Source organism: Anomalospiza imberbis, chromosome 19 (assembly GCF_031753505.1).
Source record: "Anomalospiza imberbis isolate Cuckoo-Finch-1a 21T00152 chromosome 19, ASM3175350v1, whole genome shotgun sequence".
In the NCBI taxonomy this organism is placed as follows: domain Eukaryota; kingdom Metazoa; phylum Chordata; class Aves; order Passeriformes; family Viduidae; genus Anomalospiza; species Anomalospiza imberbis.
This window is the reverse complement of record NC_089699.1, coordinates 1,653,554-1,681,393: the sequence shown is the minus strand read 5'-3', so window position 1 is coordinate 1,681,393 and position 27,840 is coordinate 1,653,554. Positions and strand designations below refer to the sequence as shown.

Below are 27,840 nucleotides of genomic sequence, written 5' to 3'. Positions count from 1 at the left end.
TCTTCCAGAAATGAGCAGGGACACACAAATATTCCTTTTCTGTCTCTGAGCCTTTCCATGTGATTCCATTTGCTGCATCTCTTCACTCTAAAATCTGTTTCTGTCTGTGAGGATGCCCCGATGATCCCACGTGGAAAGAGAATTATGATGGATTGTTTGATCCCCAGGGATTTGAGGAAGAGGAGTGAGAAGGGCCCTGCTTTGCTCTGCTCGGGCTGGGTTTGCTCTGTGATCCTCCAAATAAGCCCTCACAGTGTAATATCTCCCCAAGCCACAGTATCTTTCTAATAATTCCATTTATTGCCCTGTTTGTTTTCATTTATGGTTTAACACACCAGCTGGCAATTAGGCCCTAATTTTGCTGTTATGCAAAGTAGCTGTGTTTATTTTTATAACACGGGCTGCAGTGTAAACTGGATTTGTTTTTAATTGTGAAAGCAGCCATGGCAACATCCCCTAATGATGATCCAAGTGTCACAGCTGGGAGTGGCTGGGAATGGCTGGGAAGGTGCAAAATTGCTGGAGAGGTTACAGCCCTGGGATTCCCATTCCACATCCGGAATGCTCAAGATTCCCCCTGGATTCAGCACCAGTCCTGCTGGGATTCCACTTTTCCACTTGCCTCCAGCCCTGATTTGCTCCTGAGGGGCAGCTCTGCTCTCTGGGACAGGGACAGGACCCAGGAATGGCTGTGTCAGGGGGCTGGGATGGATTTTAGGGAAAGGTTCTTCCCCCAGAAGGTGCTGGGCACCGCCCAGGCTCCCCAGGGAAGGAGCACAGCCCCGAGGCTGCCAGAGCTCCAGGAGGGTTTGGACAGCGCTGCCAGGGATGCCCAGGGTGGGATTTTGGGGTGTGCATGCAGGAGCTGGACTGGATGACCCCTGTGGGACCCTTTCCCACTGAGGATACTCTGTGATTCCAATCTCTCTCCCTGATATCTTTCATTTTGCTCTTTTTTCCCCCACATTTAAATGATGCAAAGGGGGATGTCTGCCCTTATTTCCAGACACCAAGGGTGACAATTCCCTCGGGAGGTGGCTGCTGCTGTCCCAGCTCTGTCCAGAAGCACTCTCACCCCTGACACATGTGGGGACACAGCCTGGGCTCTGTGGTCACCAGGATTTCAGAGAGGGTGTGACCCACAATGGCCCCAAATGTTTCAGTCTGCACTGGCCGGAAGACGCCGGGCCTGCGAAACAAGAATTGTCATAAATCACGAGATTGAGGGGGCTGCAACGTGCAGGAGGAACCACAACTGCCTCGCGTCCCAGATCTGTCCTCACCCACTGGACTTGTCCCCAGAACTACGGCTTATCTTCCCAGGCTGGGACTAAGGGGACATGAGTTCAGCTTTTGGCACAGCCAGGGCCCTCCTGAGGGAGCTCAGAGCGTTTCCTGTGCCTGAAATCTGCTCCTGCCTCTCCTTCCCTTCCCCATCCCATCTGCTGGAATTATCCTCTCATTGGGAAAACAACCCTGTCCTAACGTTGGCAGGGTCTGCTTTTAGAGGGAACTTGGTGCTGCAGCTACCTGGGATTTTAGGCAGTGTGATTTTAGGCAATGAGATTTTAAGCAGTGGGATTTTAGGCAGTGAGATGATTTTAGGCAGTGAGATGATTTTAGGCAGTGGGATTTTAGGCAGTGAGATTTTAGACAGTGAGATGATTTTAGGCAGTGAGATGATTTTAGGCAGTGGGATTTTAGGCAGTACCTTCCCCTGCTCTAAATTAAATCAGGTCCAAAGTGCTCAAAGTGCAGCCCCTGAGGCCTCTGTTGTCTCTTCCCCAGGCCCATGTGCCAAACAATCTCCAGGATGGTTCTTTTTATCTCATTCATTGGGAAAATTATACACCAAGGTTGTTGTTCCCTGTGTGTGAGCAGTGATGGAAACTCAGGGTCCTGCCTCCTCCCCACTGCTCTATCTGGGAACAAAAACCAGCAGGACAAGAAAAATGAGCTTCCAGGAGCATAGAATTGAACAAAAATAACCAATATATGAAAAAATAAGTAATTTCTTTTTTCCAGAAAAAAAAAGAATTGGATTTCCAGAAAAAAAAATTGGATTTCCAGAAAAATTAAAAAATTGGATTTCCAGAAAAGAAATCCAAGCCTTTGGTGCTGGTTGCTTTTCCTGCTGCTTTATTTGAAGGAGGCTGTCAATGCCTGCTGGCCCTTCCTGGAGCCGTGTGTGAACGAACACACACGCACACAAAAATGCAGACAGCAAGAAGAAGTCATTCCACAGTCTAGCCTTGTTAAAGAATACAGCCACTTTCCAGCAGCAAACCTTCCCCCCCAGCCTCTCCAGCCAGAGGAATTTCTTTCACCTCCTCAGAAGCTGCTTATTAAAGCCGGGCTGGTGCTGGTTCCCAGGTATTAGAACAGCAGCAAGGCTTAACTAATCTCTGCTTTTACTGCCGTAATTAAACCGTGCACTTGCCAGTAAAAAGGTAACACTTTAAATTAAGGCCCCGTTTCTAAATGCTGTATTAATATTTATGAAATGATTACTGCATGCAGCCACATTCTTGCAGGACTTATTAGAACGTGGGTTATAAAACTCGATTGTAATAAACCCTTAATGGCTCTGCTCTGGTGAGCTGCAAGGTTTGCAACCCTACCAGGGGCGTCTTCTTAAACTCAGAGGAAAATGATCTTCCCTGCCCTAAACCCCCCAAAAGTTTTGTGTCTCTGTGGTTGTTGGTCCTTCTGCTCAGCCACCTATGAGGTGAGGTGGGATTTCATCATTGGGGTGTTTCTCCCACTCTCCAGATGCTGTGGAAAGGTTTGGGATCTCCTCTGAAAGCTCCTAAATCCTCTCTGCCATCCCACACGCGCACCTGGGCTAGCACAGGGCTCTGAGCGCAGACCTTGGTGTTTGGTAAGGAAATCTTTGATGTTTTGGCAATTCAACCCTGCCCTCAGCTGGGTGACAGAGCTCCTTCCCTGATGTCACTCTGTTGTAAATGCAGGTGAACCGGGCGGGAAGAAATGCTGATGTGTGACTCCAGCTCAGGAGGCTGAATGATTTCTTTATTATAACTATGCTATAACACATTAATATACTATTTAAAGGAGATACTAAACTACAAACCTACTTGTTCTAACTCCCATATCTAACTCACTCACAACTCCTGACCCTGAGAGTCCAGACTCAGGTGGGTTGGATTGGCCATCAGCTCAAACAATCCTCACCAGAGTCCAACCAAGCAATCACCCCAGGTGAACAATTCTCCAAACACATTCCATATGGGAAAAACAAGGAGCAGAAATAGAAATTGTTTTCTCTTTCTTTCCTGTGTTCTTCTATGAAAAAAAAATTTTGAAAGAAAGTAAAATGTACCTACTACATCACTCTGTCCCTCTGTCCAGGCCAGTTGGGTGTGGATGTGACAGCCTGGGCAGAGAGCAAGAAAACGAAAGCAGTTTTCTCCCAGCAAACTTGTGAAACTTTTAAGGAGTTGTAGAGAAACAATGATAGCTTGTTATTGTAAACAACCTACAAGTAGTGTTCTTCTACTCTTTATTTTCTCTTCTTCTCAAAGATTGTTTATAAGAAAACACAAACTTTTTTTTTATTAATTTTATTGAATTAACCAATTAATTTTATTAATTTTTATTAATTAACCAATCAAGTAAAATGTATCAAGTCAGTCCATAAAGAAAAAAAGTTTTTCACATTAAAACTACTGCTGTACAAACCAACCTTCTTAGAGTCTGTACCACTTTCTTACTCAAGAACAACATTTGGGCATCAGTTTGGAAACCCCACAAGATCTGGAGCTTCACTGGGTTTGGAGCTCTTGCAGAGGGAGCAGGGTGAGGTCGCTGCCCAAAAAATCAGACCCTCATCCCCACAGTCATGAATTAGATCCAGAGGAGAGCGATGGATGTTCCCTGAACAACAGGAAATTACTTCAACAGATGATTTTCTTCATCAAGGAACATCTCACAGTGCCAAGGCTCTCATTTTTAGGCTTTTTTTTGGTACTCTGGACACCCAACCCTTCAACTCTTTCACCCTGAGCTATTGAGGAAAGCTCAAAGTTTTCAGCTGTCAGAGTTCCAACAATTTTCAACCTACAATGTTTTGGAATAAATAATCTTTGACTATTCCATCCCAAAGCATTTTGCAGGGGGTTGTACCCAAGGTGAGCATTTGCAGCAAAACTTTTGGGGCATTTTAGCTCTTTTTTCTTTCTTTTCTGTAGTCTGAGTATGGTATTGCCACCTCCTGCCTTCCCTTTTGCTCCTGGAAGGGCACACGTGAGGTCCCAAACGTGCAAAATCTGAATGTCTATAAAATATTCTGCACCATGAATAGCTCAGTGTAAGCCAGTGGCACTTCTCCTGCAGGAAAATATTCCCATGCAGAAGTGTTTGACAGTTTAAGCATCGGTGATTAACCTCTTCTAATTAAAACTTGGGAAAAAAAAAAAAAAACAAACCAGCAAAGCTTGCAGAGAGCAGAAAAACTGGGATAAACTCGTGGAGAAAAAAGCCATTTCCATGAAGCAGCCCCTGGAAACAAAAGGCAACCTCCACCCCAAGCATGGAACATCCTGAAGGGCCAAAATGCAGAGAGGTTGTGCTCGAACTGACCTCACCTAAAGCTGCTCCAGTCACATAGCAACGTTTGTTGTGGCCAACAACAGAACCCAAAATGACACAATAAAAAAAGAATTATCTGCGATTAGAACGAAACTCTGGAAATGTCTCCAGCTGGAGCCAAAATTTGGGAGGGAGGGGGGAGAGAGGAGTTTATTATTTCAGTAGCAGCAGTGCAAATCCCCTCTGGGTGCTCTGCAAACCACCCTGTGCTCTTTGAACCCAGCCCCCTCATTGACATGGTAATGGGCTTTGTTGAATTCAAAGACGATTACATCAGAAATGTGTGGCCTCTTGTGGCTTTTCCAAGGCTTATAAAGCACACAAATTATATGAAAATATTGGGTTGAAAAATTAGTAAGCCATAGGAGTTTGTGTTGTTTTAGCCACGCTTTACTGCAGGGAAGGAAAACTCTGGCTCCTCCAAAATTTTGCCCAGTCTTTCAAAGCTACTTTCTTTATTATTTTTCTTTTCTGGTGGGCTCACTTCGGATATACAGCCTGGATTTTTAAAGGACTTTCATACTGGAGCCACCTTCTCAACAACAAATGTGCAAAGAGCAGATACCAGTTCTCTGAGCTGCTCCAGTTCAGTTTCACCCAGGGAAAGTTTTAACCAGAAAGTTCTGCCCCACAGCTTTTGGTGACGTGAACCATCCAGAGACATCACTGTCATTATGGATTCCTGCAAATGCAACTGGAAAACTTGGTTGGGAATAATTTTGTAAATTATCTTTTATCTCAGGTTCATAGATTTGATAACACCACCTCAAGTGCAACAGATAAGTGAAAAGTTCCTTCCAGCACCTACAAATCAGAACTAAATCACAGCTCACCCCCAGAAAAGTTATAAAGTATTTGAATATCCTATTCAAATGGTAAAATCCTATGGTAAAAGAGGTGTGGGGACTGCTGGGAATGCCTTTTCCACTGAGAGTTCTCCTTCCACTCCTCCTCCAGGATGAGCTCCCCCTTCCAAGACTCTGCCTGATTGAACAGGCCCTGTTAAAGATCTAATTTTCCAAAATTGGTACTCCAGTGTTGATCAGGGTATTGACACAGTTTATCAGGAGTTCAGAATGAGCCACAGCACAAGTTCTGCTTCCCCTGTGAGCAGGCAAACTGTGCTCCCCACAGCAGGCAAGGAAGGAGGCTTGTGAGAATTGACTTAAATGTACTTGAACTTGTCTCTTTGGAGTTCTGGGACAGTTCAAGATCGTGGATGTGCTGCTCCAGTGTGAAAACCTCAGTTGTCCACCCAGAGTGGCTTTTTGGTGCCTCCAGTGAGATGTGGAGATTTTGGAGGATGCGTGAAAGGGGCAGAAGGTTGGAGAGGGCACCTCCCGTTCTATCTGAGAGAACAAACACCATGCACAGAAATAACAATGGCATCCCATGCTCCCCAAAATGTGAAAAAGGATGGCCAGGGGATCATGTTGTTAAGATCCAGTGGATCCCAAACAGATTCCTCTGCTGCAGCCTCCCAGGGAAGAGGGTTGGCTTTGGGCTGGGTGAGCTCCCAGGCCTGGATGTGCTGAGCTGAGCTGAGCTGAGCTTAGGGAGGGACAGGGACGCTGCAGCTGGAGCAGCAGGCAGGGCAGGAGCTTCCCTGGCAGCAGCAGGGGCTGAGATCAGCTCCAGCCCAGCCCTGAAATCACATCCTGTGGCCGAGCTGATGCACCCATGCAGGGATGTTTCCCCAGAAGTAACGAGGAGCTCGGGTCTCACCATGTTCCAGAGCAGCTGGAGCCACCTGACACCAAAATCCTTGGGAATTCTGCACCTGAGGGACAGCTGAGATGAGCTGCAGGGAGTTCAGCCAGAGCTGCTGACACAGGGGCTGTCCCACAGCAGGCATGTCCTCCTGGAGGAGCAATTTCCCTTCAGCACATCCCAGTGTGAGCTGGTCAGGACACGGATTTCCTCCTCACACCTTGCTGCAAAGCAGTGACCTGCAGGCAGAGCAGCCTTTTTGGGATTTTCCCTCTGCTGTTGGTGGAGAGAGGGAGGCTGGAGAGCACAGAGCCACCACAGAGTCCTCCCAGGCTGCACTTCTCCCAGCAGAGCCAGGCTTAGGAAGAAAGGTGACCAAAACCAAAGACACAGAAGTTGTGTGGGGCTTTTGACAGCTCCGAGTTCCCTGCTCCAGGCTGGGAACAGCCCAGGACAGCAGGACAGGAATTGCTGGGCTCCTTGCACGGAGCCACCTCAGCCTCTGTCTCCTCCAGGCTGCTCGTGGCCAGGTGGCTGTCGAGGAAAAAGGCAGTGCCAGGAATCAGGAATCAGGAATTGGCTCTTCACATATGCTTTATTTACCAACATTCCATGTTCCCCCACTGCCACAGAGCCAGCAGGACCCTCCCTGTGCCTGCCTGGAGGGAGCAGGGAGATAGGACTGGGAGAGTCGGGCCTGGCTGCCAATCTGGGGGTCTGCAGACAGGAGCAGGGGATGATTATTTCCCTCCCTGGCACTGCTGGGGTGCCCACGCACTCAGGATTAATTTCCCCATCATTCCAGCAGCTATTTTGATTCTGGCCACTCACAATATTATTACTATTATTATTATTATTATTATTATTATTATTATTATTATTATTATCTCCTGTTTTTCCAGAGGCAATTATTGTAGGATTAGAACACAGCATCTGCCCTTGTGTGTGTGGAGATGCATAAATAAGGAACTGGGAATCAAATAAAATAAATACATTGGATTTTTTTCTGTCCTTTTTTTCTTTGTCTCTGTCCCCTTCCAGCCTTTCCCATTCAGATAAAAAAGTCCTGGAAGGAAAAGGCTTGGAGAGAAGCAATGGGAGAAAAGTTTGCAAAGGGCAAAATCAGTGGGACCCTGCAGAACAAACATGTGTAAAGGCTTTGTTTCAAAGTGGATGAATGCAAAAGCCTGTTGGGGATAATTTTTAGGCTTTGCCTATTTTGAAAGGGTTGAGGATCAGGAGTAAAGTGAGAAAACAATTCTCTGTAGGAAGCTGTAGCAGACTAAATGGAGCTTGTTGTTGTTGGCAGGGGCCGTGATGCTGAGGGCAGCAGCATCGTTACTGAAGCTGGAGGCAGCAGAGGTTTAAATAAATAAGGAGAGATCCCTGAACCAAGATAAAAATGGGATCTCACTGTGCTGGGTCCTGCCGTGCTCCGGAGCAGGGAGGGCTGGCAGGGTGTGAGTAAAGGGAGATGAATGAGGCTGATCAGATCGGGCTCCAGTTCTTTCTCCTGCTGTGGGCATTGGGAATTCGGGACAGAATTGCCGAGGAAAGGGGAGTTTATCTGCTCATCTGCACATCCAGGCATTGCCCCACAGAGGGAACTGGGGAATGGTACAGCCAGGGAGCTCCTGGGCTCTGCTCAGAGCCCCAGCCCACAGCTCAGGGATCTTCCTTTTGCTTCCAGGTGATGCCTTGAGAAGGCTGACCTGGAGCAGAGGCTGGACAGAGCTACAGAATAAAGCAGGGATTTGTTAAAAGGATCTCCTCCATGGATCCACCTTGGGCAGCACAAGAGCCCAGCCAGGGCTGCACCCAAGATGAACCAAAATGGTCCCAAAATGCACGAGCGCTCCCGGGGGCTCTCACTTTTACAAGTTCTGCTCCATTGGCACATTGGAGTTCATTGTCCCATTCCAGCTCCAGCCCATGCAGTCCCATCCTGCTTGTTTTTCTCTCTCCAGCCCACGTTGTTTGTGCTCTTGGGCCTGAGGTTTGGATCACTTGTCCTTGGTGCCCAGCTGGAGAAGGAATTGTTTTGTCTCCCTGCTCTGTGCAGAGAGCTCAGCATCCCCTCATATGAAGCCCAGACCCACACACTAAAGCAGCCCAGAATGTGAAAAATAGAAAAGCTAAACCTGAGTGGAAACCAAAAGGGGAGAAAAGTCCCTTTTCCATGGCCCTGCTCAGTAGCAAAGCCCCATAAAAGTGCTGGGATTATTCCTGGCTGAAGCCGGCATTAACACAGGATTCCTCCCAACCTCTCCCCTGCAGCTCAGCCATATCAGGGACAATAAAAATCCCATTAAATCCTTGCACGAGCAGCAGCCTGCAAGAGGTGTAGCGAGTCCAGGAAGGATTTGAAAAACTCTTCAAACATTCCCTAAATCCAACCCTCACCCAGCAGATGTTGGGGATGTCAAGGGCAGGTGATAAGAGCCCAGCCTGGGCAGAGAATCACTGATCACAACCAAACCCTGCAAAGAAACATTTTTGCAGATTCTGTCCCCTGGATTAGCCTCCCACTCCCAGGAAAAACTCATGGGAAGGCTGCTCTGGTCAAAATTCCCAGGATAAAGGGACAGCAAAGCAGGAAAGAGAGGGCAGCAACAACCTGCTCCTCCTCTGGGGTGAAAACAACAGGGCAACTGCAACATATCCAGGCAAAATATCCCAATTTTCCCTGTTCTGAAGGAAAATCCTGGCTCTTGATTAAGGATCTGGCTTGTAGAGGTGGAGGTTAAACAGAAAAAAAAAAAAAAAAAGGATTTGCATCCACGTTTAAGAAATTTCTAAATATTCCTCTACATTTTCAGGTTGGAACATTTGCTAAATTCCCTTCTCCTGGAGTAAACTTTGAGAGGGAAAAAAATCAAAATAGTTAAGAAAAGAATTCTTCTTATCCTGGTTTTCTCCTCCAGTGTTTGACACTGAGAATACATTTTGAAACAGTAAAAGTCAAGATAAAATAGCAAAGGATGGCAGCTCCCTGTGCTTTTTCTGTTCCCTTTTGGTGGCTCTTTTAATTGATGTGGCAATATTTCAACTAGAACCCAAAATGATATTTTTAGTGACAGCCTCTGCTCCAGGACACTTTTCCTCACGGTTTCCTTCCCCAGGGCTGTCCTTGGTGCTCCATCTAGTTCCACCAGGAGCAGAAGCAGGAGCTGCCAGCAGTGCCAGCCTCTCCAGATCCCAGATTTTCCATTTATTCCATCTCCATGATGCATTTAGGGTTACACCAATTCCTAAGTTAAATAACCTGGGGAGATGCATCCCAAAAATCTTCTTTTCCCCCAGCTCAGCCCAGTTCTGTGACTGAACTCCAGCAGCACCAGATCCAATAAGGGACCAATGCTCAGTCCTGGGAGCAGGACAGGGAATTTCCTTTTTTCCCAAGGTTTTTTTTCCCCAGAGAAGCCCTGTGACTGTTCAAATCAGAATTTTTGCCATGATCATGCAGAATTTGGGTTGCATAGGGTGGGATGTCCTGTGCAGGACTCGATGATCCCTGGGCCCATCCAGCTCAGGAAATCCCATTATATTCCCTAGATAGGATAATATAGGATATTCCCTAGAAGCCCACTGCCACACACCTGGTTCCTGGGACTGGGATCAGCACATCCTCCTGGAATTCCAGGGATCAAAGCATCCTGTTTGTAATTCCTCTGGGTAAATCAGAGCACTCAGGGCTGGATAAAGCTGCTTTGGTTCAGCAGGAAAATGGAATTATTTTTACAGAAGCCAGCGAGGGAGGCTGGAGCCACCGATTTGGGATGATTACAATGAACAAAAAAAGTCAAGCCTGGAAGTGTTTATTTTAATTTAGGGGGCATGGCGAGCTGCTGAGGTGGGAAGATATTACTTTTATGGATTTAATCAGATGGTTTGTGGGCATTGCTAATTGAAATCTGTCTGCCTCGCCTCAGGGTCTGTGGGGCTTTTCTCCCCATGGCTGCGAGGGAGAAGAAAAGCAATTTAGGCTGAGGAGGGGAAACAAGAAGTGGGAGAGGTTCAGGGATAAAAAGGGAAAAAGAGGCTTCATTTTGGAGGGAAATTTCAGTCTGTCCTGCATGGAGCTGCCTCGGCTTGGAACCCATTTCCCTGCCCTGAGGTAAATAAGGGTCAGCAGTAACTTGGGGAAGAAGCTGAGCAGGACTTCCAGAAGGATGCTCAGGATGTCCCAGCACCTGGAAAAGTGTGACTTATGAGTTTCAGCAATTCCCAGCAGTCGCCTTTTATAGTAAACATGTGGCAAACCCTGGCTCAGGGAAGAAATGCTGATGTCTGCTCCAGATCAGAAGGCTGAAGGACAGCTTTATTAACACTCTACTATATTACATTAATATACTATTTAAAGAGATACTATCCTGTTCTACATGCTTACTTCTTACTTACCTAACTAACTCAAACTCGTGACCCTGCTGAGAGCCCAAGCCACAGCTGGGTCCCATTGGTCACTGACCCCAAACAACCTTCACCAGGATCCAACCCAGCAATCACTGCAGGTGAACAATCTCCACACCACATTCCACATGGGGAAAACAAAGGAGCAGAGATAAAGATTGTTTTCTCTTCTTCTCTCTGTGCTTCTCCTGAGAGACAGAATTGTGTCTCTCTGTCCAGAGAATGGGAATGTCACAGCCTTTTCCCTTTGAAGCTCCTCTGAGTGCCAGGTGATGAAGCCTGGGCTTCCCAGGACGCCTCATTTTTCCCACTGGGAGGACATGGATGGTCCAAGACGTGGGAGAAGGCAGCAGCAATCACCAAAAGCAGCCAGCCAAGCTGCACACTCAGCAAGATGTAAATTTGATTGAAATCTGGCCATTCCAGGTAGCCCTGCAGATTCTCCCCAGTGATTTTCACCACTGAGCACCCCACACACCCAGAAAGAGAAACCAGGACATTTTTTTTTTTAAAATCCCAACCAAAACCTGCCTGTGGGTAAGTTGAGGGGGTTCAGGGTTTTTTTTTTTTTTTTTTTTTCTTTCATGGTTTGTTTTGTTTGTGGCAGAGGGAATTCCAACCAAACCAGCTGATGAAGAGCAGCCCCAAAAATGCAACTTCTTGCCTGTGCCCCATGATGTCACCCCAAAGCCACCAAGCAGGGTGTAAATATCCCCCAGGCAGGGGGCAAACGTGTCAGGCTCACGTAGGAGCCAGCCCCGAGCAGAGCAGTCAAAAAACACCATCTCCAAATATTTTCTATATCATAATTATACAAAATGAGTGGAAATTTCTGCCCCCCTTCCCCCCAGCCCCAAAAACACGGCCCATTATGAGCCCTGCCAAGTCTGCAGGAACATAAATAACATTGCAGGCTCTTTGTGCCGTGCAGGAGCTGGGAAGTGGAAAAATGATTGAGGGACAAGTGGTTTTTAAGATCCCCCCGAGGCCTGTAAGTTACCTGTTTATTTCAAGAAGAGCTGCAACTGCCAAAAGGAAAGGAAAGGAGTTCCTGGAGTTGCTATCATGGTCTGTTTCCAGGGATTATTTCAAAATAAACATGGATTGAGTCTCTGCTTTGCTTTTCAGTCAATATGAATGTGAGTGAGTAGCTGAGGAGGGTGTGGGGTGCTCCAGGACAGGCTCACCTGAGCTCAGGGGTGGGAACGAGCCTGGAGCAGCCAGGTGGGATCCCCAGGGCCAGCAGTGACCAGTGGAGTTCCCTTTGGCCTCAGGAGGTGCTCAAAAATGAGAATATCTGGTGAGGAGACAAAAGGTGTTCAGAAATCCAGTGGGGAACCCAGAAAAGACAGACCCAAGGAAGCCCACACATCAGCATTGCCCAGCTCCAGGGGGCAGGTAAAATAATCCTCTTGTTTCTGCATAAAACATTTCTGTTGGAAGGGAAATGGTCATAATTGACTTTTTTAAATGGAAAATGGAAGGGAAAAATTGCGAGAGGAGAGGAGAGGAGAGGAGAGGAGAGGAGAGGAGAGGAGAGGAGAGGAGAGGAGAGGAGAGGAGAGGAGAGGAGAGGAGAGGAGAGGAGAGGAGAGGAGAGGAGAGGAGAGGAGAGGAGAGGAGAGGAGAGGAGAGGAGAGGAGAGGAGAGGAGAGGAGAGGAGAGGAGAGGAGAGGAGAGGAGAGGAGAGGAGAGGAGAGGAGAGGAGAGGAGAGGAGAGGAGAGGAGAGGAGAGGAGAGGAGAGGAGAGGAGAGGAGAGGAGAGGAGAGGAGAGGAGAGTTCCCCTTCATCCCAGAGTTCACAGGGAGAAACTCTTTAAAAGCTGCAAGGCTTTAATTTTTTTGTAACAAACTCATATTTTAGGCCAGATTCATTCACAGCACTCTGGTGCCTGTCCCAGAAACATCTCTGGGAGCATTTGAGCCAAGCTAAAATGACATTTTTCACTTCCAGCCCAGGTGCCAGCCCCAGTGATGCAATGCAGGTAATATGGGAAACGATGAGTGACGCTGTAATTGCAGAGGATCCCTGCTTGGGAAAGAGAAATTGGAATTGGGACGAAAGAAAAACAATACCAGGAAAATAAACCAGAGAAAACTTCTTGAAACTGCAGAATAAAGTGTTCCTGATAAGCTGCCATGAGGTTAAGAAAGAATATCGAGGGCTGGCTGGGTGTTTGAAGTGTAAGCAGGTTTTCTCTGTGCCTTTCTCACCCATCTCTGCTGGATCCAGATTTCACCTGGCATCGAGGGAAGCTGTCAAACAAGTTCATGCACAGCTTGCACAGCCCAGGTGTCTGCAATTCCCGTTTTCTGAGGCACCCCAAAGCCAGGAAGCTTCAGCTGACTTGTCTCATTCCTGCCCAGATGGCAGCCCTGATAGTCCTTCATTATCTCCACATCTCTGTGCCAATTCAATTAAAGCCTTCCCAGACTCTCATCTAATGAACAAAGCTAATGAGTGACAAAAGATCATTAAGAAATTTGAGGCACCGAGGAGGGGGATCCAGAGGCAGCTCAAGGCTGGAAATTTCCTGCCCCAGAAACAAACCCAGCTTTTCCCCACGGGGAAAAGGAGAAGTGGGATAAAAGGATCAGAGAGTTCAAAAAATCCAAGGCTCCAGCAGCTGAAAAATGATGGGAATGGGGACAGCAATAATGTCCACAATGTTTCCTACAACCCATCTGTTGGTGGGAGCTGTCTGGGCTCTGCAGGAATCCTGGATGGATAAAAAGGCTGCCTGAGCCTTGGGAAATTCTCTTCCCAAGTGCTCTGCTCATTGCCTGCCTGCTCTGTGCTGGGAGCTTCACCTCCTTCCCATTCCTCATCTCCCCACATTGTAATTTCTCTTCATCTCAGCAGGGATTTGGGCTTTTTTTGGAGCACAGAACCTGTAGGGTGAGTGGATAACCCAGGGGATTACTCCAGGTATGTTTTAATTACCCCCAGCCTCGTCAGCAGAGCATTGGTGCTCGCACACAAGTTTTACAAGGACTTGTGGCTGTTCCCTCCCTGCTGGAGTCAAACACACACAGAAGGGCCAAGAACCCACTGAAAAGAATTGAAAATGCTCCAGAGTACTTGAAGTTAACCCTGAAGGGCTGGAGAGAAAGAAGCACCCAGAGAAGGCTGAGTGTGGATAAAAAAAGCTGAAAGATTCTCATTATTTAACTCAGATCTCTCACAGCTGGTTTGGAAATCCTTGGTGGACAAGATTACTGATCCTGCTGAAGATTCCTCCAGAATTCGCTGTTGGGGTCAGTCTGGCTCCTTTAGGGATTCATGAAGGGTTTTTTCAGTTGATTATCAGTCCCCACCCCTTTGTTCTGCTGGGGTCAGCAGAGGAACCTTCTAACCATGGGGTTAGATCCTCAAGCTCCAGGCAGAACCTGCTACTGCACATTCCTTGGGAAAACCTGCTCTTCTTTTGCCTTTAGCCCTAAAAATCCCTGGGGAAGGGCCACATCGCTCTAACTCCTGGTGGAGTGGCCCACAGGAGATGAGTGCCAAAGCCTGGTGAGATCCAGCCTCCCACCTGCACCCAAAAGACACCTGAAGCCTCATTTTTCATGGATAAAAATAAAATTTCATCCTCCAGCCTTTGTTCAGAAGCACATCCCTCTGTGGGGTTGCCCTGGCTATGCCACTGACCTGCAGCCTGCATTCCTGCTCAGCGTGGCCCCGTGTTTTCCAAAGGCAGTGGAAATTTTGTTTTGGAAACACCGCCGGGAGGGCAAACAGGAAGCGGGAAGGGCTTTTTCAGCAAGGCAAGAGCCTTGAAGGCAGTGCAGCTCCCATTTTTCTGGGCTCCAGCCCACGAGTCAGTTTTGCAACAGCAGCAAGATACGAGTGGTGAGGTCAAGAGCAAAGCAAACACGGAGCAGCCACAGAGAGCGAGGCTGAAAATGGCCTGGTGGAGCTCTGAGTGTGCTCCACACAGCCAGGACGCCTAGAAAAATAAAGAGAGATGCTGAACAGCCCCTGCGGTGCAGCTGTGTTATTGACAGATGGGATTAAGTGGTGGGAGTGCTCCGAGTGGGATATTTTTTGTCCAAGCACATCGCCTTTGTTTATTGTAATTTTGATTTTTAGTTATTTCTGCCGAGGCATTCGGGGACCTCTTCCCCTGGAGCGCACAAGCGGCTGTTTGTTCTTGTTCCTGCTCTTGCTGCTGTTTGATTTGGGCATGTTGGAGGGGTTCAGCAGGGCTCTGAGGGAATGCTGCAGCCCAGCCTGGCTGCTCAGCACATCCCAGGGCTCACAGGCAGCAAAAGGAGATTTTTATCCTTTTGCAAGGCAGGAAGTTTGAGGAGGGAGCAGCATTTTCAAGGCCCTGTTCCTTAGCCCAGCTCTGCAGAACCCAGGGTTGGGAAGCAGCAAAATGAGAATATTTTTGTCCATTTGCAAGGCAGGAAATTTGAGGAAAGAGCAGCACCATCAAGGTTCTGCTCCTGCAGCCCAGCTCAGCACATCCCAGGTTTGGGAAGCAGCAAAATGAGATTTTTATCCTTTTGCAAGGGAGGAAGTTTGAGGAGGGAGCAGCACCATCAAGGCCCATCCAGCTCAGCACATCCAGGGTTGGGAAGCAACAAAAAGGGAGGATTTTCATCCTTTTGTAGGGCAAGAAGTTTAAGGAAGGAGCGGAACTGCCAAGGCCTTGCTCCTGAAGCCCAGCTCAGCACATCCCAGGTCTCACAGGCAGCAAAAGGAGATTTTTATCCTTTTGTAAGGCAGGAAGTTTGAGGAGGGAGCAGCATTTTCAAGGCCCTATTCCTGAGCCCAGCTCTGCAGAACCCAGGGTTGGGAAGCAGCTAAAAGGGAGGATTTTTGTCCTTTTGCAAGAGGTTTGAGGTGTGAGGAAGGAGTGGAACCACCAAGGCCCTGCTCCTGCAGCAGTGGTGAGGGCTGGGCTGTCCTGCACCCCAAACAGCAGCTGTGGGATGTGGAGGAAAAGGCTTTTCCATCCCTTCAGGTGTCCCCAGCCTGCAGGATGGGATCCCCCTGGATCAGCTCGGCTGTGGGAATTCCTGCTCTGCTGGTGCACCTCCCTGAGCTTTTGGATTCTCAGGGAAAAGCTGATTTTGCAGAGCTGTCCACCACAAAAAATAAGCAGTTCCTCTGTGTGTGCTTGTGCATGGAGCCTTTATCCCTCCACTCCTTATTCCAGCCTCTCCCATCTGGGAAAAAAAAAAAAAATCCCCAGACTGGATTCAGAACCTTGAGGCAAAAATCAGCTAAGCAAGAAACTTCCCCAGCTCTTCCAACTTTCTTATCTCAACCACGGCACCAAAACCTTCCTTGATCAGGTTTTATAGGGGCTTAATTGGGAGTTTGATTGGGATTTGGTCCCACCCAGCTGAGGCTGTTCCCTTTGGGAGGTGGAGCTGAGCCCTGGGCTGGGTGGCCATGGTGGCCCCCATCCCTCATTGCCAGCCACCCCTGTTTGCCTTCCAGGGAGATTGCCCGAGGCACTCCTGCCTTTTCCAGAGCCAGGCAAATCCTTCCCCTTCCCTCCAGCCCTGTGGGGTTGGCAGAGCGCAGCAGGAGCTTATCAAACGTTGATAAGCAATGGAGGAGAAAATGGAAACGACAGGGTTGGACAGGCCGTGGCATTCCAGGGCTGGGTTTATTCCCTGTGGAGTATTCCTTCAGGGAATTCCAGCAGGGCTGAGTGCTTGACGGAGCAGGTACAGGATTAAATGTCCCTGTGACCTGGTGGCCAGGGGAACCCCCATGGTCCCCTCATGCTGAGGGAGATTGTTCTTCATCCCATCCAGCATTGCAGGGAGGGAGGGAAGGGCTTTTTCATCCTCTAATTCCATGAACTCATTGGATTTAAGATTATTTTCCCAGCTCTGGAGCTTTCCCAAGGGTCCTGAAAAGATGCAGTGATGTTTTTTCACCCTAACACACCTCAAGATGGGCTCATTTTTTTAATCCTGACAGAATTCCCAGGGTCCATTTCCTCTGGGGTCACTCAAACCTTTCCTCTGGAGAAAATGAAGATTTGAGGTTGTACAGGCAAGGACTAGTGGGTTATTCCTTTAGAAGACCCATCTCTTTGTACCAAAATCCTCATTTTCTTCACATTCCAGTGGCATGTTGGGCATGAAGAGCTTTATTTACCTGCCTGCTATTCCATGACAAGCAGCAAGACATAAATCTGGAATTTTCCAGCCTGGAAAAAGGTAAATTCTGCTTGTCTGAGGGGCCAGCACTGCTCCCTGCACTCCTGGGGCATTGCTCCCCCTCCACCCCAGCCCTGCTCTCTCCCTGTCCTGCAGCAGCACAGGGGTTTCTTGAACATTTCCAGTGTATTTCCAACTGTTCTTGGCTCCTGCCCCCTCTCCCAGGCCCAAACAAAATGTTTCTCCATGGTAGGCTGTCAGTGGAGCTCAGGGAAGCAGGGAAAGCAGCTCTGATTTCAGATCTAATTTGCTGTAAAATGAGAGGCAGCGAAGAGAGGACTCCTTTTTAATTAGAAAAATAGGGGGGAAAATCAGAAAAAGAAGGGGACACTTTACCAGTACAGTTTCTGTGCAGTGCAGGAGCTTTCAAGCATGGAGCCCAGCCCTTGCTGCTGCAGAGGCTGAAATTTGATCAATATTGCTCTGCTTTTATTGCCTTTTCTCTTCCGAGTGCTTTGGATCAGCTCCATCCTCCCCAGCTCCTGACAAATGAGAGGGACACAGGAGGAGAGGGCCAAGGGTGACAAGAGAAAGGGACAGAGGGATTCAATTCCCTCCAGCATCATTTTCCCATGTTGTCCAAACAGCCTTTTAATGGGATTTTTTTCTCCCCAAAAAGCTTGGGATCCAGTCAGCCTCTTACAAAAACTTGGGTGGCTCAAACCAGCAGCTCGTGGATATTTCTGAGTGTGAAGGTGGGAAATTAAGTATTAAAAGTTAAAAATGAAAGCTTAAATTTAAAACTTAAAATTTAAAAACTAAAAATTAGCAAAGGAGAGAGTGTTCTCAAGGGATGGATCAGACTTGTGTGGTTTTCTAAGGACCCTCAGTTTAGGGATCTGAGGCACATCCAACCCCTCTGTCCCTAAGGACAGGCACAAGGAGCAGCCAGGCCCAGAAGTCTCTGCAGGGAAAAAAAAAAAAAACTGAAATATCTGCAATAAAACTCTGAAATATCTGCTCTGAAACCCTGAAATATCTGCACTAAAACACTGAAATACCTGCTCTGAAACTCTGAAATAATATCTGCACCTAAACTCTGAAATATCTGCACTGAAACCCTGAAATATCTGCAGTGAAAGACTGAAATATCTGCAGTGAAACTCTGAAATATCTGCAGTGAAAGACTGAAATATCTGCAGTGAAACCCTGAAATGTCTGCAGTGAAACTCTAAAATATCTGCAGTGAAAGACTGAAATATCTGCAGTAAAACACTGAAATATCTGCACTGGAACACTGAAATATCTGCACTGGAACACTGAAATATCTGCAGTAAAACACTGAAATATCTGCACTGGAACATGGAAATATCTGCAGTGAAACACTGAAATATCTGCAGTAAAACACTGAAATATCTGCACTGGAACACTGAAATATCTGTAGTAAAACACTGAAATATCTGCACTGGAACACGGAAATATCTGCAGTGAAACCCTGAAATATCTGCAGTGAAACACTGAAATAGCCCAGGCAGAACAACCCGCCCTCTCCTAGCAAAGCCAGACTTAGCCCAGGCCAAATCAGGCCAAGTGTGGACTTGGGCACCTGGTCTGGTGTTGTGGCATCTTCAGCTAAGGCAGCACTAAAGGGTCTGCCCGTGCAAAAACAAACAAGAAAACGGAGATTTGCAAGAAATTCTCGCTCCTGAATCAGGCTGCTCCTTCCTCCCCCAAAGCTGGGTCTCAATTAATGGAAATATTTATTTGGGTGACTTGCAGATGATGTCTCCGGCCAATTAGCTCCATCTCAATGTTCTATTTCTTGCCTTTGAATCAATAAACAGTTCAAGATTTCCTGGAGTCGGAGCAGCAGCACCAGTGCCAAGAGCTGTGGGTGTATAAAAACCATCCCTACAACAATACCCCGGACCAGGGAGCTCTGCTAATCACTCCCTTGTCTGGCCGGGTGTCTGACAGAGCTGAAAGTCTCTTGACACCCCCAAAAGAGGAAACCACAGCTTACAGAACCCAGGAAAAACATTTCCTAACCTCCAGGTAGCCTTTGTTCTGCCTGCCTCCTGACAAGCACTTTTCCTCAGCGCCACATACCTTGGATGCCTCCATGGGATTGGATTGTGGGGCTCAGGAGGTGGATGGGGATGAGTGAGGGATTATCTGCCATTTATCTTTCATTTAACGGGGGAAAAAGCATCAGCACAAAACAGGACACCGTGTTCCTGCCTGTAATTTGGGCAAATTATTCCAGATTGCTTTCAAAATCAGGCCAGAATTTGTGTGTGCACACCACGGACTGTGTGCCCTGCATGGGAGGAAGGAGGGAAAGGAGGACACAAAATCCAAGTTTGGGACAGAATTTGTGTGTGCACATGGACTGTGTGCCCGGATGGGAGGAAGAAGGGAAAGAAGGACACAAAATCCAAATTTGGGACAGAATTTCTGTGTGCACACAACTCTGCTTGTGCTGTGTATGGGAGGAAGGAGGGAAAGGAGGACACAAAATCCAAATTTGGGACAGAATTTGTGTGTGCACACAGACTCTGTTTGTGCCATGCATGGGAGGAAGGAGGGAAAGGAGGAAGGAGGACAAAAAATCCAAGTCTGGATCAGAATTTGTGTGTGCACACCAAGGACTCTGTGCTGTGATGGAGGAAGGAGGGAAAGGAGGACACAAAATCCAAGTTTGGATCAGAATTTGTGTGTGCACATGGATTCTGTGCCATGATGGGAGGAAGAAGGGAAAGAAAGACAAAAAATCCAAGTTTGGATCAGAATTTGTGTGTGCACACAGACTCTGCTTATGCCATTCATGGGAGGAAGGAGGGCAAGGAGGACACAAAATCCAAATTTGGGACAGAGAATCCCACAAGGGCAGCCCTTTGTCTCATACTGGGACATGCCAAGCTGAGGAGCAAACCTGGGAGCACTTTTAGCTGGGAGGGATTTTTCCCCAGCCGAAATTGGGCTGCAAAGAGAGAAGCAGCAGCAGAAGGAGGGCTGAGGTGGCGCTGAGCGGGTGCAGCTCGGCCCCACGGCCCGGGAAGCTGTTCCAGCCTGGAAGCTTTATGGCCATGTTAACATGGCTCCTCTCCACGGGAATTATTGCTCTGGGCTCGGAGCCACGGGAATGCAGCTCCACGGGCTGGGGCTGGCTCAGGGCCGGCCGGGAGAGCGCCAGGCACAGCCTCCCCTGCACGCTGCACACCCAGCACCACCCAGCCTGGGCTCCCCCAGCCTCAGGACTTTGGCTTCTATAGATTTCATTTATATTTATATTTATTTATTTTTATTTTTATTTTTATTTTTATTTTGTTTTATTGTTCTATTTCTATACCTATTTCTATATATTTCAATGTATTTCTTTATTTATAGTTATAGTTATTTAGCTTGTTTTTATTTTTATTTTATACTTCTATTTCTATATATATTTCTATATTTCTATATATTTCTATTTAATTTATATTTATATTTATATTTATATTTATATTTATATTTATATTTATATTTATATTTATATTTATGCTTCTATTTATATTTATATTTATATTTATTTACCTTATATTATATGATTTCTATTTATATTATGTTGTTTCACTTATTTTATATACTTAACATTTTAAAATTATTTTTATATATTTAGCTTTTTAAATATTTTTAGCTTTTCTATTTCAGCTTTTCTATTTTTCATCTATTTGTAACCCTGCAGTTCTTCAGTGTGTAACTCTAAACTCCATGTCCAGTGGGAGTTGCTGCTTCCCCATTTGGGGCAGACACAACAATTGCTCTCCAGGCCTGGCAATCAAGGACACCTCACTGCCTCAGGCCCCCAGAGATGGAAACAAAAGTGAGTTGGGGACAGCAAACTTGGGGTCAATGACTTCATTAGCTGAAGCTGTAATTGCGAGATTAACCCCCAACATGGACCAAACTTATAAAAGTGTGAAAACCTGTTGTCCGTTTTGGGTGGGCTTTGTCTGCCCTAAATGTACCTTAAGGCCCTTCAATAAATATAAATATTCCTGCTTTTTATTCCCTTTGGATTGTAAAAGCAGGTGAACCTGGCGGGAAGAAATGCTGATGTGTGACTCCAGCTCAGGAGGATGAATGATTTCTTTATTATAACTATGCTATAACACATTAATATACTATTTAAAGGAGATACTAAACTACAAACCTACTTGTTCTAACTGCCGTATCTAACTCACTCAACTCCTGACCCTCTCTGAGAGTCCAGACTCAGGTGGATTGGATTGGCCATCAGCTCCAACAATCCTCACCAGAATCCAACCAAGCAATCACCCCAGGTGAACAATTCTCCAAACACATTCCACATGGGAAAACAAGGAGCAGAAATTGAAATTGTTTTCTCTTTCTTCTCTCTGTGCTCCTCTGTGGAAAAAATCCTGAGAGAGAGAGAAGAATGTGCCTGCCACACCTTAGTTTTGCCTGGCCTCTGGTTTTGGTAGCCCCAAAGGCATCACTGCCCACCTGACCTGGACAGCTCCATGGGGACACTGATCCCGGCAGGGTGTGGGATCATCAGCAGGGAGATCTGACAGCAGAACAGGCTGAGGGCTGTGTTCTCTTCTGGTGTCCCCCAAAATGAGGATGGAATTACACAAAGCACTCCATTTTTTGAAGCTCTGATGAAGTGAAAGAGTGGTGGGGCAGCCCAGAGGAGTTCAAGGCATCCAGGGTTGGGATGTGGCTGTGGATCAGGAGTTTGGGATCTCAGCACAGTTCTGGGAATGACCAAAACCTCTGCGGGTAGAGGTGAACGAGCTGAGCATTGAGGGAGAGACTCCAGGAGCAGCTGTGAGAACGAGCTGAGCCCCAAAGTACACAAAAAGTAACAAAGGAAAACCCAGGTAAGCCCAGAAACAGAGCAGCAGGGCGGCATCAGTTTGGTGCCAGAGGAATTCAGATGGACCAGAACGAGTCTCCAGGTCACTGACTCCTAATGCTTGGTCTCTTCAAGCCAGGTCCCATAAGCCCTCAGAGACAAACATCACACCCTTGGTAGCTCAGCTACCTCAGGTGACATAAAAGCAGCAGGACGGCTCCTGTGACAGTGTTGGAAGCAGAACAGTTTTAATAAAAGGCAAAATAAAAAAGCTCTTTACAGAGAAAAACTGAGCCAGGGCAAGAGCTTCTTGCTCCTGCTGAAACACTTCACAAAAGCGATTCACTTCTTTTTTTCTCTTCTTTTTCTAGGGAATTGCTCAGGTGGGGCTTTTTGGCTGCTGCCCAATTGGGTGTCCTTAAGTTTGAGGTGAAGTCCCCAAGGTCCTATGAGGTGTCTTTTAACCAAATTGAGGAGAAAAACTTCTGGGCTTTTGTCCTTTTGAAGGTGACAAAGGGGAACTTGTTTACTCCATCAACAGGGGGCACATTCCTACAGACTCCAGTCCTGATTTCCCCTGCCCAGGAGAGCAATATTCTCCACAAAACCCCTCTCGGTGCAGCAGGAGAGTTGGTGTTGCCTGGTCCAACATGAGCTGCAGCCTCTGGGCCCTCACAGAGATTAGCACAGGGCACTTCTGGCTTATCTCACCCCAGCACCTCCCAGCTCTCCATGCACAGGGCTGTGTCCACAGCCAGCTCACCCTGCTGCTGCTGCCAGGTGTGCCCAGCATCTCTCTGTGCCACAAAGCTGTGCCCAGCATCCCCCTGTGCCAGGGGCTGTGCCCAGCATCCCTCTGTGCCACAGGGGCTTTGTCCAGCATCTCTCTGTGCCAGGGGCTGTGCCCAGCATCCCCCTGTGCCAGGGGCTATGCCCAGCATCTCTCTATGCCAGGGGCTGTGCCCAGCATCCCTCTGTGCCACAGGGGCTGTGCCCAGCATCCCCCTGTGCTAGGGGCTGTGCCCAGCATCCCTCTGTGCCACAGGGACTGTGCCCAGCATCCCTCTGTGCCACAAAGCTGTGCCCAGCATCCCTCTGTGCCACAAAGCTGTGCCCAGCATCCCTCTGTGCCACAGGGGCTTTGTCCAGCATCCCCCTGTGCCAGAAAGCTGTGCCCAGCATCCCCCTGTGCCAGGGGCTGTGCTCAGCATCTCTCTGTGCCAGGGGCTGTGCCCAGCATCCCCCTGTGCCACAGGGGCTGTGCCCAGCATCTCTCTGTGCCAAGGGCTGTGTCCAGCATCCCCCTGTGCCAGGGGCTGTGCCCAGAGAAGAAGGCCAAGGTGAGGAAAAGGAAGGTGATTTCTGCATTGGAAGCTGGCCCAGCCCCACCATGGGCAGGATGGATGTGGCTCTGGATCTAGCTGCCTCTTCCAGGATTAAATCACCCCCCTGTGCCCAACAGAAATCCTGTCAATCACAGGAAATCTCAGAATTACTGGATTTTAAATTCTTTTAGGCACTTATTTGGGTTTTGGGTTTTTTGGGGGTTTGTTTTGGGTTTTTTTTGGGTTTTTTTTTTGTTTTTTTTTTGTTTTTTTGTTTTTTTGGGTTTTTTTGTTTGTGTTTTTTTTTTTCCCCAGGAGTTGAAATTGAGCTCAGCTCTGTAAATAGGGTTTATTTTTGGGGTTTTATTTTTGCCCCTGTGACAACCGTGCAGCCTCAGGTCGGGATGACATCAAACCACCCCAAGTGAGCCAGAGATGAGGTGGGCAGTGCTTGGGTGGCTTCCCCAGCGGTGGCAAGGCTTAAATCACCGAATTCCTGTCCCCTTTCAGCACGTGGGACTGAGTTCCACCCCCCAGACGAGCCCTGCTCGTGCTCTGACTGCTCCCAGCCTGGGCAATCCCCCTGTCCCAAATCCCGGTGTCCCAGAGCGGGGCCAAGCCTGGGATGAAGCACCTGGAGCCCCAGCGCAGGAGCAGAGGCAGGGTTGGAGTCTGGAGCTGGCGCATCAGCCCAGTCTGGCAAACACAATTTGGATGGCTCCTGACATTTTTTGTACTTTTTCCTCTCGCAGCCTCTGTCTCCTGCCCACAGACACACATCCCAGACCTCGCCGTCCATGAGCTCCCAGCACTTCTGTCCAAATCCTAAAAAACCGGGAGGGCCCCTTCTGCTGGAAGCGAGAGGAGGAGGAGCAGGCATCAAACCTCAGTTTTGTCCTGTTCCCTGCTGGAGCGAATGGATGCAAACCAGGCTGGAGCAGCCTTGGAGCATCAGCGGGGGAAGCGGAGCCAAGAAAGAACACACGGCGGTTGTGTGCAGCGGTGACACTTCAAGAAAAATCGCTTTGAGCCGTGAGCCCGATCACTTCACGGCAGCGGGCACCTTCCCAGATTTCCTGAATCCAACGTGAATTGCCTGAGGAAACGTCCCCCTCCCTCCCTCCCTGCCCGCCTCCCCCTGCCCGTCACCACACGCTGCCCTTCTGTCTCCCGGCTCTTTTACTGTGTTTACAAATTAGGAACATTCTGGGTCAGTTAATTATGAAAATATTGGTGAGTCTGCCCGGCTGGCTCCTGCGCGGAGCCGGAGCCCGGAGGAGGCTGGAAAGGCGGTGAAAAATGAGCCGCTCGTGTTGCTGCTGGATTTTGGGATGGAAGTGGGGAGCCTGCCTGGCTGTACAAGGGATGATTTGGGGGATTTGGGGGGATCCAGCCTGGCTGCACACGGGATGGATTTTGGGGATGGATTTTGGGGATCCTGCCTGGTTGTACAAGCCATGGATTTTGGGGACTTTGGAGAAACCTGCCTGGCTGCACAAGGGATGGATTTTGGGGAATCCTGACTGGCTACACAAGGGATGATTTGGGGGGATCCAGCCTGGCTGCACACGGGATGGATTTTGGGGATGGATTCTGGGGATCCTGCCTGGTTGTACAAGCCATGGATTTTGGGGACTTTGGAGAAACCTGCCTGGCTGCACAAGGGATGGATTTTGGGGAATCCTGACTGGCTACACAAGGGATGATTTGGGGTTTTGGGGGGATCCAGCCTGGCTGCATATGGGATGGATTTTGGGGATGGATTTTGGGGATCCTGCCTGGTTGTACAAGCCATGGATTTTGGGGGCTTTGGAGAATCCTGCCTGGCTGCACAAGGGATGGATTTTGGGGAATCCTGCCTGGCTACACAAGGGATGGATTTTGGGGATTTTTGGAGGATCCTGCCTGGCTGCACATGGGATGGATTTTGGGGATTTTTGGAGGATCCTGCCTGGCTGCACATGGGATGGATTTTGGGGATGGATTTTGAGGGTGTATTTTGGGGGATTCTGCCTGGCTGTACAAGCCATGGATTTTAGGGATGGATTTTGGGGGATCCTGACTGGCTGCACATGGGATGGATTTTGGGGATGGATTTTGGGAGATCCTGCCTGGTTGTACAAGCCATGGATTTTGGGGACTTTGGTGGATCATGTCTGGCTGTCCAAGGGATGGATTTTGGGGAATCCTGCCTGGCTGCACATGGGATGGATTCTGGGGGATCCTGCCTGGCTGCCTAAGCTCTGCAGGCAGCAGGATTTGCTCTGCTGAGTCCCATGGACAGACTGAAGGGTGGTGGGGAGGATGAAATCTGCTCGTTTTTAACCCAGGATAAATCCCTGCACAAGGGGCAGGAGCCAAATCTCTACAGAATTCCATGGAAGTGCCCCAATCCACACTGGTTTAGTCACTGGTCCCAGATTAACTCCAGCCTCAGCTAAACCCGGACTATTTGTGAGAGAGGAAAAGGCTGACCCCACTTGCTCCAGTCCAGTTCTGGGGAGGATAAAATATTTTTATTTTTAACCCAGGATAAATCCCAGCAGAAGGGGCAGGAGCCAAATCTCTGCAGAAATCCATGGAAATTCCCAAACCCACACCAGTCCCAGATTAAGTCTGGGTTCAGCTAAACCTGGACTATTTATGAGAGAGGAAAAGGCTGGGCCTGACCCCACTGTGAAGGATCTTTGCTCTGGTCCTGAATCCCACAGGATCAAGCCTGCACTGAGCACATCAAGTCCAGTCTTCTGTGCAGCCACTGCAGATTGGACATTAACTGGGGATGGAAAAGGGCAGGTCCTGCTCCCAACACCAATGAAAAACGGATCTATTTCTCTGAATTAATTTCTTGAGTTTGCCCGGTATTAATGACAGGAAAAGAACCTTTTTTTTTTTTTTTTTTTCTCACTCTGATTGAAATAAAACAGCATTTATTTCATCAGCTGAGTGGCCAACCAAAAGGTTTTAAGGAATTACATCCAGGTCCAAAACTTAAAGAAAAGAGAATTTCCCTACTTTATCTGTTTCTTTATTTCCTCTGAAGAAACCAGGAATATTTTTTTCCCTGCAATACAAGTGGAGGGAAAAGATTCTGTGCAGATTTCTGAGAGCAATTCTTCCCCACTCCAGGCAAATAAAAAAAAAGGATAATATATGTAAAGTGCAGCATATTCCCAGCATGACAACACTGCTCAATTTTCATGGCAGTTGAATTATTTGTCAGGGTGACAGATCCAAATTTAATGTGTGGTGCCACGAATGTTGAACTGTATGAAAATTGATCAATTTTCTAATATATAACACATGCTCCAGACACTTTTGAGTATGTTAGGAACACACTCACTGTGTTCTTGGCTGAGGAAAAAATTCAATTTAACTATAAATTTCCAGTGGATGTTGCATTTTGCTCTCATTGATTTTATCCCTTATTTCACTGCGATTATATATTAAATTATTTGATTAACACTGGATTTAGCAGTGATAAAAACCTGAAGTTAGGATCAAGCACATCAATGATTCAGTGTGGAAACTGAATGGTTTATTATATATTGAATTATTTAATTAACACTGGATGTAGCAGTGATAAAAATCTGAATTTAGGATCAAGTGCAGCAATATTTCAATGTGGAAAGAGAATGGTTTATTATATATTTATATATATGTAAATTATATATAAAATTATAACTATATAAATATCTCAAATATAAAATTATATATTTATTATATATATAATTATATATTAAATTATTTAATTAACATTGGAATTAGCAATTACAAAAATCCAAGTTTAGGCTCAAACCCAGCAATGTTTCCCTGTGGAAATAAAATGGTTTATTATGTATATAAATTCTATATAAATATATAGAAAATAAAATAATTTCTTTATTATATATATATATATAATTATATATTAAATTATTTAATTAACACTGGAATTAGCAATTATAAAAATCCGAATTTAGGCTCAAACCCAGCAATATTTCTGTGTGGAAATAATATGGTTTATTATATATATAAATTCTATATAAGTATATAGAAAATAATATCATTTTTATTATATATTTATAATTATATATTAAATTATTTAATTAATACTGGATTTAGCAATTATAAAAATCCAAACTGAGGCTCAAAGCCAGCAATATTTCCATGTGGAAATAATATGGTTTATTATATATATAAATTCTATATAAATATATTGAATATAAACTTGTTTATTTATTATATCTATAATTACATATTAAATTATTTAATTAATACTGGATTTAACAATGATAAAAATCCAAACTGAGGCTCAAAGCCAGCAATATTTCCGTGTGGAAATAAAATGGTTTTGCATCAAGCGATGCAGAGGTCCATTCAAAGGGACAATTGTGCCATTAAATGATATTTGAAGGTCTAGAAGGGTTTGCAGAGCACTAAATTACCTCTCAAAAAGAATCAGCATCTCCTGCCATCACAGCAGCTGCACCGACCCCGCCTGGGGACAACAAATGGGAAGATTGAAAATTCATCTGCTTTGGGTGAGCCAGGGGAGCGTTTGGAACCTCCTTATCCACCAAAAAAGGGATTTCTGTGCTCTCGGGAGATGCTTGGGAGCAGAACACAGGAATTCCAGGAAAAGCAGTGTGGCAGGCACATTCTTCTCTCTCTCTCAGGATTTTTTCCACAGAGGAGCACAGAAGAAAGAGAAAACAATTTCTATTTCTGCTCCTTGTTTTTCCCATGTGGAATGTGTTTGGAGAATTGTTCACCTGGGGTGATTGCTTGGTTGGATTCTGGTGAGGATTGTTG

The 27,840-nt window shown here is 46.9% G+C and overlaps 1 long non-coding RNA gene across 2 annotated transcripts; it reads right to left on the bottom strand.

The window, feature by feature from the left end:
- Positions 1-504: 504 nt before the first annotated feature.
- LOC137485437 (uncharacterized) lies at positions 505-14,633 on the bottom strand. Of its 2 annotated transcripts, none has more exons than XR_011005308.1 (4): positions 14,384-14,633; positions 11,919-12,028; positions 11,732-11,801; positions 505-1,189 (listed from the first exon to the last, which is right to left on the bottom strand). It is a non-coding gene; the product is annotated as an uncharacterized lncRNA (long non-coding RNA). The 2 variants fall into 2 exon arrangements; XR_011005309.1 differs by lacking the exon at positions 505-1,189 and adding an exon at positions 4,078-5,293.
- Positions 14,634-27,840: the final 13,207 nt, after the last annotated feature.